This window comes from Arvicola amphibius, chromosome 4 (genome assembly GCF_903992535.2).
Source record: "Arvicola amphibius chromosome 4, mArvAmp1.2, whole genome shotgun sequence".
Taxonomy (NCBI): Eukaryota; Metazoa; Chordata; class Mammalia; order Rodentia; family Cricetidae; genus Arvicola; species Arvicola amphibius.
The window spans coordinates 140,308,600-140,330,770 of NC_052050.1; the positions used below are offsets into that span (position 1 = coordinate 140,308,600).

Here is a 22,171-nt window from a genome sequence, read left to right on the forward strand (position 1 = left end):
GCCTTTGAGATGTGGTGAACTGAGTCTGTGCAGAATGAGGACTTGTGTTTGGAGTAGAAATGGTCTCCTACTGTGTTTCAGATTAACTAGAGATCTCCTCCCTGCCAAATAGACATGAGAGAATACTATGAAGCCACGTGTGTGTTGGTTTTTGGATAATCTTGTGCCTTTGAATGTTGAAAAATAATTGCATAGCATCTGAGGCCTAGCTTGGGGTAGGTGTTCGTGGGTTCCTTTTCAGCTTGTCTTGACACCTTCAGCAACTGCCACAGGCGCCATACCCAGCTGTTTGGAATTTTGGTCCAGAGTTCCTCAATTTCATATTACAGTCTGCTGTGACAGAGGGAGGAAACTATATATAGATGCCCTTAATTCAAATTTGATAGCAAGTGAGTAATTTTGAAAACGTTTGAAGGCACGTCCCTAGGCAAGATCCCAAATGAGTTTCACCTGTTTAATGTGAAATGCGCTTTGTGCTCGTGAGCTTCTTCCACTGCTAGATTGATTGGTGCTGTGTGCGATGTCAAGGGAGCTTAAAAAATTAGCAAGGATTAGTAAAACTAGCTTCTGATATTTATTAATTGGAAGCATTGAATTAATTTTTGATATAAAATAGTGAGACGTATTAAATATTGGCAATCAAACTTAGGGCTATTCTTTCTTCTCCTTAATTTAGGTTTTAATATAAAGCAACTTTTTGATAAGCTCTTTAATAAATACACATCCATGTTCCTCTCCCAGTCTACAGAAGTGTGTTAAGAGACAATATCTTTCTTACTTAGCAGCCGGAGCGGAAACCCAATGGCAGTTAACACTTCTTATAACGTACCTTGTTCCTGTCAATCTGTTTTCGTAGACAGCATTTGGTAGTAATGCTTTTCCCTTCGGGCTAGCAAAACATACACTGTAACTATTTGGTATGAAATACGTTACTTACTAGGAGTGTGGCTCCACCGTAGGGGGAGTGGATTAGTGTAGTGGATTTCTAGGTTTCACCCCCAGCACCTGAAACAAACAAAATGAATAAGAAAAATATTATTATTGCCCGAGTTAGTGTCTTGTCTAAGCAGCAGCATTTAAGAGGCTTGATAGCAGCAATCTAAGAATATCAAACAGGAAATGAAATTCTAGGAGAGCTCACAGACTTCCTCGGGCCCCTTGTTACATATTCAAATGATAATTCCAGCTGGCATGCTTGCAATATTGGTTATTGAGTTCTGCTTATGGAAACATTAGGGGAAAAACGGATGGAATTCAAACAACTAACAGTAAAGTGTCATGCTGAGCTTTGCTTTAAAAAAATAGTACACAAAAGAAAATACTAGATTTTTCTCTTTGGCACATTTTTCTGAAAATTTCTCCCTATGTGATTGATTTGAATGACACCATTGAAACCCTTGGGACTGGAGCCCTTCATGCTGTCCTGCATAGGGTGGTGGATGTTGTCCTTAAGCACGTGTGAGCATTTCTGGAACGGGAGAATTTCTTACACTTTGGTTGCCCAGGAATTTAGGGAACTGAAATGAATCTCCCGGTTCAGGTGTCAGTGTTCATTACTGTGCTGTGGAGAGACGAATAAGCGAGGAATCTGACTCCATTTCTCTCTCTCCCTCAGCAGTGACTTCCCAGTGTTTGGTAATGGTTTGGGAGGAAGAAAGGCTGGCTATGTTTGTGTGCCATTTCCTACATCCCTCTCGTTGTTGGTAGGTCATTGTTACTGAACTAATTAGTAAGTCCCCTTTTAGTTGTATGAAAATGTGCTCTATCATTTGAACATATAAACCAAGTGCAGGCTTCTAGGCCTACTTAGAATAAACCATGGAGTAAGGGAGGAGCTCAGGATTCATTTCAAGGCAGCACCAATGAGTTGATTTTAAAAGTTCAAAATACATTTGTTTTATAGTGAAAATCTATGGAAGATTTCACATGGGTCAGAGAGACCCAGCCCTGGGGAATGCACCCCTTCCCTGTTTCATTCCAGTAAGCGGGGTGATGTTAGGAAAACCCTTAGTACGAAAAGTAAACTGCTTTCATATGAAATCATGCCTGTGTGTGGACTCCGTTTCTGAACAATAGACACTGTTCCCTTCTAAGGTACAAGCTGGAAAGGCTTGTCCAGCAAGCATTCTGTGTGTTGGGACACAGTTCCATGCGATTTGGGGGTTAGTGTCCAAAGGCAAAGGCAACCCAGTTCCCTTTCCTCCAGTTCTGCCTACGTGAATGGACGCTCGTCCAGGAAAAGAGATAGAGTAGGGCTGTTACTGTGTGCATGTTTGTGCACGCATGCGTGCCTTTCTGTAGACGTGGGAGGGTGCACGTGTTTGTGTGTGGGGGTGCATATGGATTTGAGTTTTATTATTTAGGAGTTGTCTACCTTGATTTCTGAGATGGAGTCTTTTATGGCCTGAAACTTACCGCTTAGGTTAGACTGCTGGCGAAGGGACCCAGAGACCCACGTTCTCTCCCTCCACTGTTCTGTGATTAAGGGTATACCTACCACCACACCCAGATGGAACTCGGGAGGCTCACGTTTGCATTGCAAACGCCTTTCCCTGAGCATCTCCCCAGCCTAGGGTAGTTTATATTCTTGTCCTTACTCAGAACCTGCCTGGGTTGCTGTCTGTTCCAGATGCCTTGTCTGACCATCCCAGACCTGAAGTTGTCCTCACTTCTCTGGATTAGAGACAAGGAGAAGCAGCAGCTTCAAGCAGTCTGGGTTTTTGTAGGAAGTAATAGCACTGGCATTGACTTTCTTAACTGGCAGAGTCTGTTTTCTTCTGGTCGGTGCTTCTCATTCTGCCCGTATCTGTGACCGCCATCCATCCAGTCTTGCAACACAACGTACGCACTGTTCCCATCCTCGCTAGATAGACATGGTTTGGGTGTTTTTCTGATAGGAAATTTCAAACCTAGGGTCTTGCTGTACCATCTCTACCACTTGCCCTCTAGAAAAATACATTTTTGAAATTATAACAATTAAGAAATAATTCTTGACTAAATATTTTAAGGGTTTTACTTAGCTTCTACGTATTCCTTGTCATTTTCTCCCCTTTTTATTTTTCATAGAATTTCAAAAATAGGGGTGAAACGTCAAAGATACTATCCTTCTTCTTATAAGACAAATTTTTGACTATTCCTTCTTGTAAAACTGGGAACATGCATTGTAGGTTTGCTATATTTTTATTTCTTATATATTCCAGTTTTTTTTCTTTAGAATAATTATCCTATTAAGGACCCCAATCCTTTTAAAGTCATTTATTTTGTACAAATGGGGCTTGTGTGACTAAGAGAGCTGTAGGTGGATAGGTCAATAAGTGTCCCGTTACATACAGTGACAGATTTTCAAATTGCATCTTGAATCTGCTCTATAGTCAGTAGAACCAGCTTGTTTCCTCTTACATAGACTCAGCAAAAATGTAAATGGATTGTTTGGAGCAACCTTAATGACCGCTCGGAAGTGCCAGCTGCCGTTGACCCCATTTTGCGGACAAGTCTCTGAATGCTATAAAAAGTGCAGTTCTTACAACAAAGACTTTCCTGATTTAAGCTTTCTCCATGCCACTTTAATGCACGTGTGAGATAAACAAGAATGAGAAGTCTCATGACCAGCAATAAGAAAGAAAATAAGTATGCGCTCCTGGTAAAACAGTGTTAAATGGCAAAATATATTTCAGGCAATAGCATCAGTGTTATCCAGTATTGTTAGCTTATTGGGTGCTGGTTAGTGTGCCTTCCTGTTCTCGGTGGCAGCTCAGGGTGTTCCTAAAGCCTCTTCCACTTCACAAATGTCCAAAGTAACACCAACAGGAATGAAACCCAGATAACATACTACCCTGCCTGGGTTTTTGTTGTTTTTGTTGTTGTTGTTGTTGCCTCAAAGCAAAAGACTTTCCTATGTGAAGCAATGAGATTCTGCAACTGGATTGGAAAGTAGCCTTTAATATAGAGTACATTTGCGATAGATGAAGCTAATGAAGTTGAGTTGCCCTAGACTAGTTGAGCTTTAACGGTTATACCCATGCACATCCAAGTGTCGCAGGTGAACAGATAAAAGGGAAACACATGTATGAACTTTTGCTCTGAGTCCAAATAGTCCACAATTTTAGTCTGTTCTTAGCTGGTTGCCTACCTCCCTGAGACTCACTCCCTGATTCTGGGTGTTATGTGTTTGGGAAGCGTAATGAGAGGAAAGCAGATGTGAAAGGTGTTGCACAGCTGTGCTAATGGGTGGTCGCTGGGACATGGGGAAAAGAGCTGGACTGGAGAATGGCTGGAGCCCTGAAGGGAGGAAGAAAACCAGGGAATCCTTGCATTCCCTCTGAATCGGGCTGGAAAAATTCTAGCCCTCCAGTTGGGGAAGGAAATGAGTTCGTGATTTGCAGCCTCAACAATGACGCTGAAGGTCCTTTTGCCAGGAAGTCTCTGCTGTTCATTCCAGCATATTATGTATTCTCAGCAAAGGCTGCATTTTAAAGGAACATATCCAGGAAGTTCTCTTTGAAGTCTCTAAAGAAATGAACAATTCATTCTTGGATTTGGCACCTAAATGTGCTCGCTGAAGGCAGGGGGGGGGTGTGTCTTCTGTCTTTATCTTAATGAAATACAGCTTTAGCACTAGGGAACAGCATAGTGATATACATCGACTAGACCAGACCCCATCTGCCTGGCCCATCGGGACATTTGAGTTATGCTCCTTACCTTCCATCTTCAGCTGTAACCAGCAGAGCCCCTTGAAAGGAGGAAAACTGCTCTGATCTTTGCTAAATGGTTCTCAGCTGGGAAAATGGCATTTTATTTTCAGACCCCTGATGGTAGCAAACCGGGATCTTGTCATGGTGGAGAGGTACTTCTGCCCGAGTCCAAAATGGTGGTTGTTCAGGTTTCTTCGAACATGGCATTTTCACGGGCATCGCATCTATGCCCACTGTAGACAATGAAAAATGACTGTGGCCCATGCGGCACTGAAATAAGAATTCAAAAGGGAAGTTGGCAACTGGCATAGTTTCATTCTCTCTGGTTGCTTAGAGTTAAAGTTACAGGGCAACACAATGAGTTAAGCAAGAACCAGGGCACGTGTGTTCCATCGTTCACAATACAGACAAATTGTTGCCTTCATGTCCAGTCGTTCTTTTCGTAACCGATTGAACATTAATTTTTTTTCTTGCAGTACTGTCTGCCAATGTACTATGACTCTTGAGTTTTGTGTTGCCTTGCAGAGTCATTCAGTACCTCTCCTCGCACCTCCCTGCTGGAAGGGCCTTCTCCTACTTTGATCAAGATTAGCGTTTTGCACTAGATTGAAAAATTAACCTTGTACAAAATTATTCTTTTGAACCAGAAGGATGTGTGTGCACGCACCCACACACGTGTGACCCATGCGTATAACGGTTATTGCGTCATACTTCTTCTACAAGATACATTGCCATCCATTGCGTCACTGATACACGGAACTCCATGGGCTTGGTTTATCCTCTACGCCAGTGCTTCTCCACCTTCCTGATGCTGTGACCCTTTAATACAGTTCCTCATGTTGTGGTGACCCCCAATTATAAGATTATTTCATTGCTACTTCATAACAGTAATTTTGTTACTGTTATGGACATCTGATGTGTGTCCCCCCACCCTTTGCAGGATTTGTGACCCACAGATTGAGAATCTCTGCTCTAACCAAGCATGGGGCTTGGCACTCAAAAGCTTTTGATTGTTCCAAATTCATAGGTTAAGTAGAGAGTGAGCAGAAATTGAATCTGATTCTTCCGACTTCAGATCCAGGGCTTTTATTAAAACCTTTACGAGATCTGTAACACTAGCTTGAGGGGAGACCTTTTGCTTTTTGGAAAACTTCCAAATAGAGTTGTTATAATGACTCAAGAAAATAATCATCTTTACCCCAGTTAGCTCAAAGATAAGTTTTATGGAAAAGTACATTCTTCACAATCAACCAAGTAATGAACTGGGTAGCAGAACCTTTGTCAGGGGTAGAACCATTCAAAGCTTTCATACTGGAACATCAGGAAAAATTAGTTGGCCTGGGGCCATTTGAGAAGCTTATTTTTGTTTTGTTTTGTTTGCTTATTAATAATGTGTATCTACTTCACAACATGCTATTTACCATAGAGGTGCTGTGTTAAGGAAAATCTGATCCCCTGAACATAGGTATGTTAGTCTGGTAAATTCAGTCCCGGGGAGAGCTACATGGCCTCTTCAAGGCCGAGTGATAACTTATTACACAGTTTCATAAGTTTTCAAATTATTTGTATGGTAGCTAAATTTGTTAGTAGCCATTTGTGAGATACGGGTGATTATATCCCTGTATTTTATTATTTGGGGTGTCTTCTGGTAGAACACATGCTTCAACATTTTACTAAAATTTGATTTTTCACTATCAACTGGAAGAGAGAAAATTTCCTTTATTTTGCCTGTTTTTAAATATTATTATTTTTGTTATCACACTGCATCCTTATAGAACCTAGCATTATATTTCCATACACATATACTCATCTTATTATGAAAATCATCATATCATGAAACTAGCATTTTATGTCTCTTTATCATTTATTTTTAGAGTCATCCAGCTCCATTATTTTTCAAGAAGTGTATACTAAGTTACTGTGAATTCTCATCACCTTCTGTGCTGTGAATATTGGGACCCATTTCTAATAGAACAGAACACATTATCACAGCCTTGCTCAGCTCCTGCCTCTGCCCTTGCCAGCCACAGGACAAATATTTTTCTACTGTTTTGTTTTCAGACAAGTCTTAAAACTTTGGCATTTTTTTACTTTAATCATAGTTCAGTGAAATATGTTTTTATATAACATTTTTAAAAATGCCTGAAAGGTTAAGTAGAGACAAGAGAATGGAGACAGAGATGTCTACCAAGACAATTATCTATGGCAAAACGAGCAAGATTGTGACATCTGTGTTAGCCAAACTCAGTGGCTTTCCTGTGATCAAGGAAACCAAGAAGTAGACTATAGGAAAGATATTTCTTTGAAAGTTAAACAGAGAGAAAACCAAAAGCTGGGAGATATATCGAGGACCTTATAGACATGCAAAATTAGAAACATGGGTGAAGATTTAAGGCAATAATTTCCCAGTAGCAAGTGGCAGAAATGTTGTTACAAAGACCATAAATGTAAAGAATATCCTGCTCCCACTTGTTCCCGAGAGTCAACTGAGGTAATTGGTTGTTCCTCAGGCTTTGTGCTTGGCTTCGCTGTGGATGTTAGTTTCAGTTTCAAGGGTATTTCCTGTTCCACAGAAAGATAGCTCTGTCGTTAACTCTACCTATTATCTCCACATGTTCCTGTGACTTACCTTCTGAAGAGGGAGAGAAAGTATCCTCCTTGTTGATGCAGAAAGTTTTAGGAAAGCATCTGGTTGGCTCTTCTTATAGTATGTTTACTGCTAAAACACCCTATCTAGGGAGATAGAGGACTGCCACCAGGCAGGGGGCTGGGCCACCCCTGAGTGTGCTGGGGTGAAAGGAGAACAGATGCCCTAGGTCCCAGGAGAACTCCACGGCATAGATTCATTAGAGAGCAGAGATGAGAAGCAAGAGGAGAAAATGCCTTACTGAGGAAAGCGTGGGTGTCCAAAACCAGTGAACGGATATATGGGTGTGAAAATGTAGAGGGAAATTAAAATAGACATCTTTCCAAACACTGCTCAGTTGGGCAGATGCAACCCTAGCAGGACGGCTACTCGGAGGGAAATAGAGTTAGAAATGGGATTGTCATCTCATTTTTAAAAATTTATCTTTCTGTGTGTGCGTGTTCTGCCTGCATGTATGTCAGTGTGCTATGTGCCTGGTGCCTGAGGAAGCTAGAAGAGGCTGTCAGATCTCCTGGGACTGGAGGTACAGACAGTTGTGAGCTGTGCCATGTGGGTGCTTGGAATCGAACCCCGGTCCTCTGGAAGAGTAGCTAATGCTCTTACCCCCTGAACCATCTCTTCAGTTCCTGCCTCCTCATTTTTTAAAGGCTGTTTCCTATTACCTCTAAGGCCATTGTAGTAATTCTGAGTGTGCTTTTTCCATCCAGGAAAATGTTCAGTTTAGATGAAAACAGCTTTTTTAAATGTTTTACAAATTAGAATGCATAGGGGATATTTTGAAATTCTGTGAAGTGTTCTTTTGTTAAAGATTACTTTTGTTTTGTCTGTATAGGTGTTTCGCTGGCAGGTCTGTGTACCATATGTATGCAGTGCCTGCAGAGGCCAGAAGAGGGCCTTGCATCCCTTGGAACTGGATGTAAGCCAGCATCTGAGTGCTGGGCACCGAACCCAGGTCCTCTGCAGCAAGAGCCAGCGTTTTTAACCATAGTGCCTTCTCTCCATCCCCTGTGATGTGTTGTTACTTTGAGGTTAAAATGTAGAGTATTAGACCCAGAGCCTCTAAAAGAAGTTTAATTTTAAAACTAAAATTATTTTTAAATGCCACACAAAAAAACATGCAAATTGTGTCTATTAGTGCAGTCACATAACATTTACCCATGTATACATGATAGAATATATTTGTCAGGTTATAATACCTCCTCAAACATTGATCATTTCCATTTACTGAAAACCTTTAAAGTCCTTCAGGTTTTTTTTAGTATGCAGAGTTTTGGTGTTCTCTGTAGTCAGTTACTGTGCAACGGCTCACCAGGAGATTGCCTCTAAGTGTGTTTAAGTATTCACTGACCGGCCATTCCCTGCCCCTCCTCCTTCCAGCCACCTTCCACAGCTCCTGGCAACCACCAGAGTGTCTGCTCTCAACTTCCTCGAGAGCGAAGGCTTTTGTGTATGACAGATGTGGGTAAGGCAAGGAGCACTTGTCTTTCTGTAGCTGGTTTATAATACAGCTTATTTAAAAAGAAAAATCTGTGGTTTAAAAAAAAAAGTACTGCACAATCGGCCATTTTCGACCCTGGTGACCGTGGGCTGAGAAAGTTATTTCATTTGAAAGGGGAAAGGCATCCTGAATGGCCCACCTTGGCTAGTATTTTACAGCAGATGTGGTCAAAGTGTGAGAAAAATGCAGATGGCCACTTTATCAGTGTCAGAGGCGCTAGGAAAGGAAGTAATGACTCCAACCCTTGGGCATCGTCTACTCCCATTCCTACTGTTAAACCGAATCCGGCATGGGAGATGCCTAGATAGTAATTCATTTCTTTAAGGGAGCTGCTGTGTGTTCACAGTTCAGGTAATCACAGAGGGACTGCTGGACCAGCACTTGTCAGCTAGAGAGGTCAGCAAAGTCTTAGAAACCAATTAAGCCGGCTTATGTGGGTTATGGCCCCAAGATGTACTCACCTCCATTTTCCTTAACTTGCTCCTACAGAGGGAAAATTTGTTTAGGCTCTATTTGTTCATCAGTTATGAGCACACACGCCTGGGTTTGTTCGGTAATGACTGCCAGAAGTTTTGTTTGAAACTGTCAAAACTTTAATCAGGCTTGGTTTAAAAGTTTTTAAAGGCTTCAAGCCATTTCGATAGTCAGGAAGCTGATAGGAGGAGGAGGTGGAGACAGCGGAGCTCCAGGCCTCAAATGTGATGCTTCTGCCCCTAAATCTGTAGAAGTCTGTCTCTGTTAAAGTTAGCTGAACAGTTTGCAGTCCTCTCCCTGTTCTGGTCCACCTCATGTTACATGTTACATGGTGTGTACCTGTTTCTTAGTTCATGGGAGGAGCTTGCGGGGAAGTGGGGGAGGGGATAGTCCACGGCTGAAGGAGTCTGCAGCCAAGGTCAAAGGCCAGTTGTGGCTGTGTACAGATCTTGTGTCATAACAAACCAGTTGTGATATAGAGCAGATAAATGGTTTAGAAAAATAATCCTGGTTAGGAGAAGTCGTTTGAAAGGAAATATTGAGTAAATGGTATTTGTTATCTTCAAAAGTAGTAGTTTGTTACAACGTATCTAAATCTCAGCTCAGTAAAATGACTTGTCTTACATCATTTGTGGAAGACATATTAGGAACTATTGTATATAAATCTTACATAAATTTTTTTACAAATAATTTACACAAAAAAAGAATTACCTCACGTAAATTAGAATCCTGAAGTTTGCTTCTTTTATGACATATCCCATCATGTAACATGAAAAGTGAAATATTACTGAGGTGATGGGCATAACACACAGGACCTGGGATCCTGAAAGCAGTTTGAGAATTCAGAAACTTTGCTAGATACTATTAGGGGAACATAATCACACTGGCATAAGTTGAATTGCTGCTGAGTATGCAAAACTCACATCAATACCTAGGTGACTTACAGAGACATACCCAAGAAAATGTTGATGTTTAAGGTGTGTAGAAATGTATGGAAAGGTACCATTTCTTAGTCTTGTTTTCAATACATATTAAGGCTTCTTTGGAAAATATTAATTTCTAATGATTAGTCCATCAACCCAAGAGAAAGATAAGTAGGAAATTTTGTGATACAATATGGTGAGTTAAATGATGAAGGGGATCCATATATTAAAATTAGATTGTAAAAAGTTGAAAGCTGACACCTGCCTTTTTGGTAATTCTTCCATCATTGACAGCAAGGACTAATTAATAAGAAGCCTGTATATCATGTGGTCACGTTCCACCTACACATTTCCCATATGAGAAGTATGATATATTACGAAAAATAATTCTGCAGGGTGAAAATTTTAAGATCTTATTCTCAAATGTTCTACATAAATATCATCATGCATTCAACCACACCCAGCTATTTAGTCAACCTGTAGAAATCCATATCCTTCACGAATCGTGTAGCTTTGAGAAGAGATCCTTTACCATAGCATCCATTGAAAATTCACCTTCTACAAAGCTAGAAATTGTTAGCGTTTTTCTCTGCCATCACAAAGCTGCAAGAACCATCTTGTTCCCCTGAGCTGAAATGCCGGGCAGGATGAGTTTATGGTAAGTGTAATATGAAGAACGTAAGAAGAAGAGTCTTACATTTATCAAGTAGAAAATTGTTTAAGTAGTCATAAAATAATTTTTGTGATGTTTGACTATGACCCCACCTTGATCCAAATGAATTCTTTCTCTCGGCCTTCTCCATAGCAGCTTCTGAAGTTCACTTCTCCGAGGCTCAGAAACATCAGAGTCTTTGTCTGGACTTTCTTCAGTTTAGTTATGAAAAGATAAACTGCACAAAGTGCCCCTGGATATGTCTTAGGAAGGATACATGTGAGGGAGGGAGAAATCCCTTCTGAGTGTATGGAACCATGTGTGCAGGCTAGATGAAGCTCTGTGAGAGACATGAAGATTCAAGGGTAGACAGGAGGCTTTCTAGAGCCTTCCAAGTAATTCAGCTTCAGGTAAAAACAACTGAAATGGAAGAATATCCTATTTAGTAGAAAAAATAAACATGAAGCCCACGACCCCCTGTGTGTATAAACAGATGGTATCAAAAAATTTCCTGCTTATTCTTTCAAAGCTGACAAACTGTGAGTTGGCTGTGAGTTTTGGTATAAAATGTGTGTGGAGAAATGTTCCAATTGAAGCCTCAGGTGGAGAGCGTCTCTGTGGAGACCGGGTTGGTGCCCCCTCCATGTGTCCTACCAGTGCTGACCTACTTCAGCATATTCTATTTAAATGATGCTTCCAAACCAGGGGTGGGGGCATTGTCTCATCGTACCATAAAAGGAAGAGGCTTCCGTTCTTTTGCTGTTGTCCTAAGATATTCAGAACACCTCCCAACTCTCAACCATTCTCTCCTGGTCCTATATCTCTTCTTTTATTTGGTTATTACCTACCATGGTGTGAGCATCAGTCCCTCCCCAACACCAGGATGTAAGTCCCTGAAGAAGAATCACGAGTGTATTTTGTGGTTTTGTTCTCGTAACACTTTTGCTATGTCAGTTCCCAGAAAGTATTACATGGATGGAGAATACCGACAGTGAGTTAATCGGTCACTTTTCTGCTCACCATCACTTTTAAAATCACTCCTCTAGATAATGAAAGGAAAGCTATCTTAATCTTAATTTATGGATAGAGCTCCTTAAAATCAGGATTTTGAACTATAACATTGGCTTTGATAATGTTTTTGGAACATTTGTATTATCTCCAGAAATATTGTTACTCTGTTTACTTATCATTTAAAATACTTGGAATTTTTATATCTGGAGATTTTTGGCTTTTGAGGCTTCACATTGTTTTCATAGTGACTTTTAAGACTGTCTTCCTGTAAGGTTTTCACTAATTTGAGGTTGCCTTAGCTGGTCGCTGTTCCTCTCTGTGGTGCTGAAGAATAAACTTGGTTGGGAGTGAGGGAATTGCCACAATTAGGACAGCAAAGTTGTTTTCTTGTTCTCACTAAAGTACATAATAACAAACCAGCAAAGACATCTTTCATTAAGTGTCTAGTACTTTCATCTGACAGCAGATATGACTAGTCTCGTAATTCAAATGTGGAGGAGAGAAACAGGCCTTACAATTCAATATTTGGCAAATCTGTATAACAAAGAGGGACAGGAGCAGTACTCGGTCCTAGCCTTTCTGTGCTGGTTTTACCTGCATAGAATAAGGTGGAAGACGGGTGAGAGTCCCCTCCGGATAGCTTCTCCTGTGTGTTCAAAGGCCACGTAGTACTGCAACTGCCTTTTAAAATGGCCTTCCCTAACCCCTCCATAAGATAAATGACATCGACCAAATTAGTTCTATGAATCAGCATTTCTAAGTGAAGTCTGGGGATGCATAGATGCATTTATTATCATATTTTATGCATATTATCATATGCATAAGGAATTATACATATTTCTTAGGTGTGTTCAGAATGGAGAATTGTAGGCACCAATTTCCATCTGTTGGGTAGTTTAGAAGGAATACCTTGAATCTCTCCCCACTTCCCATGTCTACACATTTGGGTGGAGGTTAATTGTTGAGCATGTTGTCATGGGTAAAATGTGCTTGCTATATCTCCAATGGACAAGTCTTTCAGAAGAAAGAATACACCTAGAATGGATCATACAGGCTCACTTATGACACCTTTGTTTTGTTTTTTTGGTTTTTCGAGATAGGGTTTCTCTGTAGTTTTCAAGCCTATCCTGGAACTAGCTCTTGTAGACCAGGCTGGCCTCGAACTCACTGAGATCCACCTGCATCTGCCTCCCAAATGCTGGGATTAAAGGCGTGTGCCACCCCTGCCCGGCGCTACACCTTTGTTTTGCAGGGTGCACAATGCGACAATAACTTTGTTTCATTTTAAAGGCTGCCACAGGGTTATTTTGATTTAAGAATCCTTGTGATTGTTTGTCGAGGCTGAGGCCCTGCGAGACCTCTCCTTTACACATTAGTATGTGGCAGCCTTGCTCAAAATTACTCGAAAAAGAAAAGAATCTCCATAGTAAGTTTTCATTTTTTATTGTGTTTAAATTGACTTAGTTTGCTAGTTTTTATAGTTTTTTTTTTCCTTTCTCTCTCAGCTAGATAGAACTTTAACCTGTGGTCATGTTAACAGTTTGTTGTATTGTGGTGTAAATTCCCAGTGACTGACAGTGATTAAACAGGAAATAAAATCTGAATGGCTGTATCTCAAAATCTACTTAAAGCCTTGACATGTATCTGTCTGTAGCAATATATCAGTTTGAACCTGTGCAGAATAAGAATCTGTAGCTGGGTTCCCTTTTCTTGTAATTCAAAGAGGAAAATGGGAGTTTTCCTTTGATCTATAACACTACAGTGTAGATGTCTAAACATAGTGGTCCACACACAGTAATTAATTATGCCTGACTTTGGGCATCATGTATGTCTCAATGCCAGTTATAATCCCCAGGGTGTCTAAAGATAATGTTGCAACATTTAGAAAAGAATGTCCGACTATAATTAAGGACAAAGAAGATAAGACAGGAGAATTAATTGGGATTGCAGCTTCTCGTTGCGCAGTGACTGCAAGGCTTGGTGATCTCTCGAATTGTGTCTCAGCAGTGAACTCAGGCCCCCCTCCAGCCCTAAGGTTCTTCCTTTTTAGCGTTTCTTATTACTTAGCTATTTTATTTGGCAGCGATCCCTTGTAGCTCATCTTCTAATGCACTGGCAAGATTCCTATTGCCAATAGCTTCAAGCCTAGCACTGCTAGGGTAAGCTGCATAGGCGAACTTCCTAGCCTCCGCCTCTTTATAAATAATACAGCTGCTTTCCTGTAACTACATGAACCGTCAGACTTGAGTCGGCTTTTCTTTGTTAGTCGGGGTAGTAGGGCTGGGAGACAGCAGAAGTGGAAACAGTTGTAGGCGGTTATTATCACTGATTAGTGCCCGACTTCCATGATCTACCTGTTCATCACAGCCTTTCTGCTAAAGGAGTGCATTTGTTTTTCATGGTCATAAGCAGAAAAAAAAGGATGTGAGCTGACTAACTGAATGGCTAGCTCCACAAGGGCAGCCCTGAAAATGTTAGTTTAGGACCCTATCACAATTAAATGACCATAACTGCACCCACCTGGATTTGCAGTTTGAACACTCTCCTTTACAAAACAAACCACAGAAAACTTTCCTATAGTTTGTGAGGAAGACACTAAATTTGAGGGTAGCCTTCAACTTGAAATAGTCCTCCTGCCTCAGTCTCTAACATTCTGGGAATTACAGACAGGAGACCAACATACCTGGTTCAGAATGTCTATGAAATTAGTATGTTGCCTTAACAAGTGAAGAAATGGGACTGATTGGACTTCAAAAGTATATATCAGCACCACTGTTCTCTGAGTCTTTAATTCACCAAATAAAATGTAATAATGATTTATTTTATTTAACTCTTGCCACTACAATCAGGTTTTTCTCTTTTCTTTTTTTTGCAATAATATTTTAGTTTTTGATATCATAATATAACCACATCATTACTTCATCCTCTTTCCTCCCTCAAAAACCTCCCATGGACTCCTGTCTTGTTCTTTTACAGGGTCAGTCCTGAGAACAGATGCATACAAGAAACATTATATGAATAGAACAGGGTATATTTTTGCACCTAAGAACACACACATGTAATTATCAGGTTTTCAAATAGTCAAGCTATAATGGTATTGCAACAATGGCCAAGTCTGTTTTGCTGGGTGTTTTGCTGGTGGTTACTGGGAATGGAAACAGATGGATTACGTTGCTCTGCCTGTAATCCTCCAGCTCCATGGACAGTCTTTTGTTGAGCCACGATCCTGCCTGGGATGGAATCTTTGCGTTCTTCTCCTATCACTAGTCAAAACAAAACATTATCGGAAGAGAACATTTTCCTCATGGGCTCTTAAGTGAAGGGAATTCTCAGATGTTCAAACATGCATATACAATAAACAGTGTTTCCTGGCAAGCTCATTAAAACAACAACAAAAAATGAAAAACAGGAAAAAAAAAAACGTTGTCAGTTACACAAAGGAGAATCCATTGTAAGCCACACAAGCCTCATTGTCCCTTCTAACTTGCCAGTGTGCCAGGCTAAGATTCAGAAAGCTATGGTTTTCATTAGGGTGGAATCACCCTGAGAAGTAGGGTTTTTTTCTTTCACCTTCTCATAGTCTTGAATGAAGCCGATTCTAGTAGTCACTTGTGGAGATAATCATTGAGTGAATGAATAAATGAATGAAATAAGTGAATGAGTGACGGAATGAATGAATGTTTTCTAAAAGCAGTGAGGACAACATTAACATAGAAAATATCTGAGAAAATGTCAAAGAATGCCATTAAGAAAATTATGGAAAAATCTGTGACCCCACAGGCATTAATTAAAAAACCAACCCCCTTTTCAGTTTAATCTGAGAAATTTCTCACAGTATATTTGTCCAGTGTACCCTGATTCAATTTCGTTGGGGAAAATTGAGAGATTTAATTTTTCTGCCAAGTTCTCAGTTTATGGCTCATCTTGCTGATTTCTGAAAAAGCATGCAAGGGCCTCACCCTGTTTAGTGTGGAATTATTTTTGTTCATGAACTTACTGGCAATATCATTTAAATGGGTTACTTTCATCATGATCAAAATAAGCCACATAAAAAAAAATTAAGTAAATGCCGAGTGGTGGAAATGGAGTCCTTATGCTTGGAATGGGCACCGCAGCACAGAGAAATTCTTCTGACCAGGGTAGCAGTTATATATCTTCCAGCATCGAGTTTGTTCTCATGCCCTCCCATCCATTCTTAAGTCATTTATAAATCTAACTGAAAATTGGACTGTCACACTCAACAACAGCAAACATTTTGACTAATTAATGGTTGTTTTCTGAAAGCATTCTTGCATGGATTCATTTTGTATGGCATAAAGTATTTGTTCAGTAGGGGAACAGGTCTCTGAAGTAGCCATACACTACTAGCTATGTGGTCTTTGTGTCCTCTCAAAGCCTTGTTCCCATCTGTGAAGTGGGAATGCTAACACTTACCCTTCAGGCCAGCAGAAATCGTTTCAAGGATTGGTGTATATGTTCTCCTTGAAATAATATCTGGCCTACTTGTTTTCAGTTAGCTTCCTCTTCTGCCCTCTAAGGTGAATCTTGCCATACTTGAATTATGCTGCCTTTCTCCTTTTTATATATGAGAAAAAGAATTTAATTAATATAATAAATATTCTTTTTTATTTTATTTATTATTATTATTTGTATTGAACTCTGCATTTTTCTCCATTCCCTTCCCTACCTATCCCCTCCCCTTCAACCCTCTCCCAAGGTCCCCATGCTCCCAATTTACTCAGGAGATCTTGTCTTTTAACTTCCTGTAGCTGTATCTACACAGCCCAGCACTACCCTGTCATATAACCAGCCACTTGCTAAACATTCTAAGCATACACATTTAGCTCAGTGCTTTGGAAATGATAACTATTTTTATTGCATGTAATGTATGACCTTAAAATTTGAAATTTGCTTTTGGAAATCAGGTTATCCTGAGGTTTCTCAGCTTTTTCTCCCTGCTGACTTACAAAAAGAAATTCATTTTAAGTGCTGAGCTTCCAATTTCATAATTAGTTGCTGAATGTTGGCTAAATTACAGAAATGCCATTTCAGACTGAATTGGAAAACTCAAGCATCTAGCCCTGAGTTTCTGGTATTTCTGTTCTCATTCAGTGAATTTATTTGTTTTTCTCTAGCTGTTGGTTATTGTAAAAATCAGCTGTCCCCTGGAGGATGCCTACTTTCTTCCCATGCAATGACAACAGTTGTCCTGTGCTCTTTTTTTTTTCATGGTTTATTTTTTTATATTTAAAAATTTCCATCTCCTCCCCTCCTCCTCTCCCTTCCCTCCCCTCCTTTTCCCCCTTCCCTCCCCTCCCCTCCACCCATACCTCCCCTCCCTCCCTCTCAAGGCCAAGGAGCCATCAGGGTTCCCTACTCTATGCTAAGACCAATGTCCTCCCAACTCCCCCCAGGTCCAGGAAGGTGATCGACCAAGCTGATAAGGCTCCCACAGAGCCCATCCATGCAGAAGAATCAGAGCCCAGCGCCATTGTCCTTTGCTTCTCAGTCAGCCCCCACTGTTGGCCACATTCAGTGTCCTGTGCTCTTAAAAAGCAGCTCAGTTGTGTGTTCTTTTGTTTCTAGAAACCTTGGAAACCTGGTTGGGTAGTAACATTTTCCTCTGTCTCTTCTCAGTGATCAGTGTTTGGATGAATAACAGCAGCTTAATTCTGATGGACTCTGATGGTTCTCAACCCCAGGTTTTGCCTTTGTATCTTTGATGGAGATAAAGAAGGGTAGGGCCCAGTTGTACATAGAGACCATTTAGATGCCTTTAGTACCAGACGGTCCATATTAGCAGATGCTTAGAAAGCTACAGGTGAGAGGATGAGAGGCGAGTGAGCTAAGTCTAGGAACTTAAGCTTCATTGAGGAGATTAACCTGCAGACAGGTAGGTGACTTGTCTAGCCTCCTCCACTGAATTAATCACAGCAGAGCTGCCAGAAGGTTTTGAGAAATACTTTGAAAGATTGATTTGCCACTTTAGAAGCCCGTCTAGGCATGTTTTGAACTATTTAATTTCAGTTCTTCCTTTCTTCTGGGAGGTGTATGGAGACAGAAAAGAAGCCCATGTCTGGGGCTCTTTGCTCTGTGGTGCTACATTTAAAAAGAAAAGTCCTTTTTTTCTGCTAGCTTACGTTGCCATGAATGCTGTCAGTGATATGGTTTAGTTGAATAGATGCTTTAGAGGGGCCTTACAACATCATACATATTTAATAATTTACCCAATACCTACAAGCACAACTGGGCAGCCATCCCAGCTGGAGAGAGGGACCTGTGGTCTGTAGTGTTTGTTGACCAACTGGCTATTAGAAAAGGCATGTTTGACATGGAACGATCTAAGCAATTCCACTTCTCAGGAGCAGGCCATCCTTTCAATCCTGTTTCACCAGTAATGTGAATTGAATGTTTTCCCCATTCATCAGGTGTCTGGGTTCCCTGCTATTTCCAATGCTGGATTTTGGAAGTCCCTTCTCAATAAATATTTGGTACTGGGGTGAAGTTCTTGAGAACATTCTCAATACTACTGCAATTAATGGTTTGTCATATACTTCGTTGCTACTAGAAAAATTGCCCAAGTCATGTGAATCTTTTGTTTTTGATATATTTTTAAAACTAGAGAAGGGGAAAGTGGTAGAGGTATAATTGGGGGGCTAGGATGGAGGAAAGAAAGTGGTTGTAACTTGCTTCATGTGGAGTTGGTAGAATATTGTGTGTCTTTGATATAAGTCTATGAGTTTTAGTAATCAACGTGCTGGATTTTCTGTTACGTAGTTGTGGGCAAACGCCGCCATGAGGATAATGTTTCTAAGGGTCCCAGTATTTCATTACTGCTATTTGAATGAATTAGGCATTAATCCAATTATTTGGATTTTATCACTAACATTTCCTATATTTGCCTTAGGAAATGTACACTCACTGATTATATTTTCCAAATCATATCCATAGGACACTTTTTTTATCCCAACAACCCCAGCGTGCATAGTATGTATATCTTATCACTTTCTTAGGAAGACTATGTATATATGGAAACTGTGGGCTACATCAGAGAAGAGAATATATTTTCTCAAATACACTGACATATGTGGGATTTTTCTGGCCATCATATTTCAGAAAAAATCAGTCATCAGATATGTCTTTTTCCTGCCCTTCTGTCTCCTTGCCTACGCAGCCTGGCCATTCTCCAAGTTAAAAGAAGACGTAGCCCAGTCCCTTTCTCAGATATGGATAATTCTGAGTAGATCTAGTGCGGTTTTGACCTACTGTGTGGCAATGGCTCTGAGCTGACAATCTTCTTCCCTGAACTCACATTCCTTTGGAGGACGTCTCCTCCCACAGGACAGTGAGTTGTAAGGTTTCCATCAACTAGTTATTTCCTATCTCCAGTCTGTCCTCAGGGAGAGTTCTTGGGTTCTAGAGCCAATACTTTCTGGACCCCACCATTTTTAAAATACTGTTGACAGGCATGGTAAATAGGAACTGCAGTCTCTGAGTTTCTGAAAAAGGAAGTTGTGCCTATATGATGTCATGTGGACATCCCATAGTAATTCCTGATGTAAAGACAATTTTTGTGAAGGGTCTGGAAGGGTCTAACAGATTTCCCTTAAAAACTGGCATTGAATTGTTGTGCTACCATGCTAGCATTTGTTAGGCTTGGACCTAGAGACTGACTCTGAGATTAATCTCCATGGGACTGTAGGTAGGCAATGTTTATGCCTAAGAACTTATTTTTCTTGCACAAAATCAAATCAAATCAAATCGATGAGCAAGCTCCGACTCCCGTCAGTAAAATCTTTAAATCTAATTAGGATGTAGATGACAGAGACACTTTGTGACAAATCTCCATCTTTCCACCACTTCAGATAACTTCTGAAACAAAAAAGAACTCATTCTTAAACCGGCCTGACTCTAGCAATCTTATATTATGCATAAGAGAAGGCCTTGCGGTCAAATCATAAGGTGTTTGAAAGTCTCATGACTTTCAAATTCATACTTCCTAAAATAAGAAAAATTGAAAGAACAAAGGGAAATTTTTGACCCCTTGGACTAAGGAGCCGCAACAGAGGGCGAAGCTGGCATTTCCTTTTAAATGGTTATTTCGGCTTCTCTGCCCATCATGGCACTGTGACCTTCTGAGAGCAGCACGCCAGTTGGGTTACTCACTCCGAATGCAGAATCAATTCTCGAAACTGCACGTGTATTTCAGTCCCCCGCCCCATTGATGCAACTTTGCGTTCTCTTTTGGATCAGCAACAAGGAGCAGGAACCATGGAGACTTTAATTGAACTGTAAGGGATAGGCTAGTTTTCTGTGTTCCTGGTCTTTTATCTTTAGAAATATGGATCATTTTAAATGGCAAAGCACCAGGTAATTTCCTCCCAGTGCTTCCTTTATTACAGACACTCTGCACGCATTTCTCACATGCACAGGTTGTGTAAAGTTTGATGGTCGTCTGGGTAGCTGGCTTTGAGTAACTCATGACTCCCTTCATATGCTTCATAAGATCAAGTGAACACACACTCCTTTTTATTGCGTTTACTGAACCATATGCTGTGCTACATACATTCAATTACTTCCGTGTTTGAGAATTTGCCGAACTTGAGTTAAGATGACATTAGTTACCAGGGGTATTTTCTCCTTACCATTAACTAAAATGTCTTCCACTACACTAATACATATTCTGTATTATTTTCTTGAGTAAGATTGCATATATAGAATATATATATATATATTTATATATATATATATATTTATATATATATATATAAATATATATATATTAAAAACCAAGCTGATTCTTGACGATGTTGTTACATTTTCCCTAAAACTCAAAAGACAGAAAGTCTCTATTAGCTAAGCCTCCTCGTGCCTGCAACTTCAGAGAAGTTTGCAGCAAAACCAACGTTAAGAGGCTTGGGCTAAATGACTAAGCCAGTGTATATGAGTGACCAGCCACAAAGCCTCTAGATTCATATAGAGAGATTCCTTTAGGTTTTCCTTTCCACCTCCCACCCCCTCCATTTAACATTTTTTCTATTGTACTCACCCAGATAAAGCTCTATAGGGAGTAGCTGTCTCTTGGAGATGTTTTGTTCCCTGCAGTTTTTATATTACTCCTTAAGGCAGTGTCACTTGTCTGGCTGTATATCGAGCGAATACCTCTTAAGTCTTTCTATGCACCATGCATGTTCTAGGTGCTAGGAAAATTGTGGAAACACATAGGAGTAATTGTTATATAACTTACATCCTGGAGGTGAGTGCATTCGATTAAAAAACAAAAAAACTGCAGGAATTACAACAAAGTCAGTTAAGACAACTCCCACCTTCCTTGGCTCATGTTTCTAGAATGTTCTGAAGAGGGAAATGGGATGGAATTAGACTGCGTGACATAATATTTCAATAATATAAAATGGTATAGAATAAACGTTTTCGCCGGGCAGTGGTGCCATGTGCCTTTAATCCCAGCACTTGGGAGGCAGAGGCAGGAGGATCATTATTTTAAACTGATTCTCTCCATGATCTGTCGGTTCCTTATAGTGTTCATTGTACTTCTGAAGTCCTAAGCAAGAAGTATAAATTTGTGAGGTACTTAAAGCTGCAAACCCACCTTCCCCAAGGTGCCTTTCTTCTTCCTTTGTTCCTGTGCTTGGGATTGAACTATGGGCTCAAACATGCTAAACAAGTACTCCAGCTCAAACCCTCAGCTTCGGCATTGTAACTGATACTTTACAGAAGAAAGGCAACCTATAGATTAGAAGTTTTATTACTTTTTTATTAAAATAAAAAGGTTTTATTACAACAGTTCTAGGTATAAATAACACGGTGACCCTTTAAAATTAAATACTGGAGAAGCTGAAAGTATGATAAGTTTTTCACTGAGTAGAAAGTCACATTTAATAAATTTAAGCATTATGGGGTGGATGGACTCAATTGCACTTATACTTTGTAGTCATTACTTCCACTGAGATCCAAACTATGTTCATTATAATGTCAAAAGAAAATGACATAAGATTTAAAAAATACGATGCATATTAAAGAAATTATCTGTAGACAAAAGATAATTATTCATGTTTCAATGATGTATATATATGTGTGTCACTGTACTACATAAATATGTACAATTATGTTTCATTTAAAATAGCAAAATTGAAAAGTTTTCAACCTCTGGAAATGGGTTTGTATTTAACTCCGCACTGCACTTACGGGAATGTAACATCAGCATTGTAATAGTAAAATAAACTAAACCAAAAGAACTCTCCAAAGGGCCTCACA

The 22,171-nt window shown here is 40.1% G+C and overlaps 1 protein-coding gene across 3 annotated transcripts in view; it reads left to right on the top strand.

Annotated features, from left to right (window-relative positions):
• Nrg1 (neuregulin 1) overlaps positions 1-22,171 on the top strand; it is a 1,000,950-nt gene that overhangs the window by 871,961 nt on the left and 106,818 nt on the right. The gene's annotated exons all lie outside the window — the stretch shown is intronic.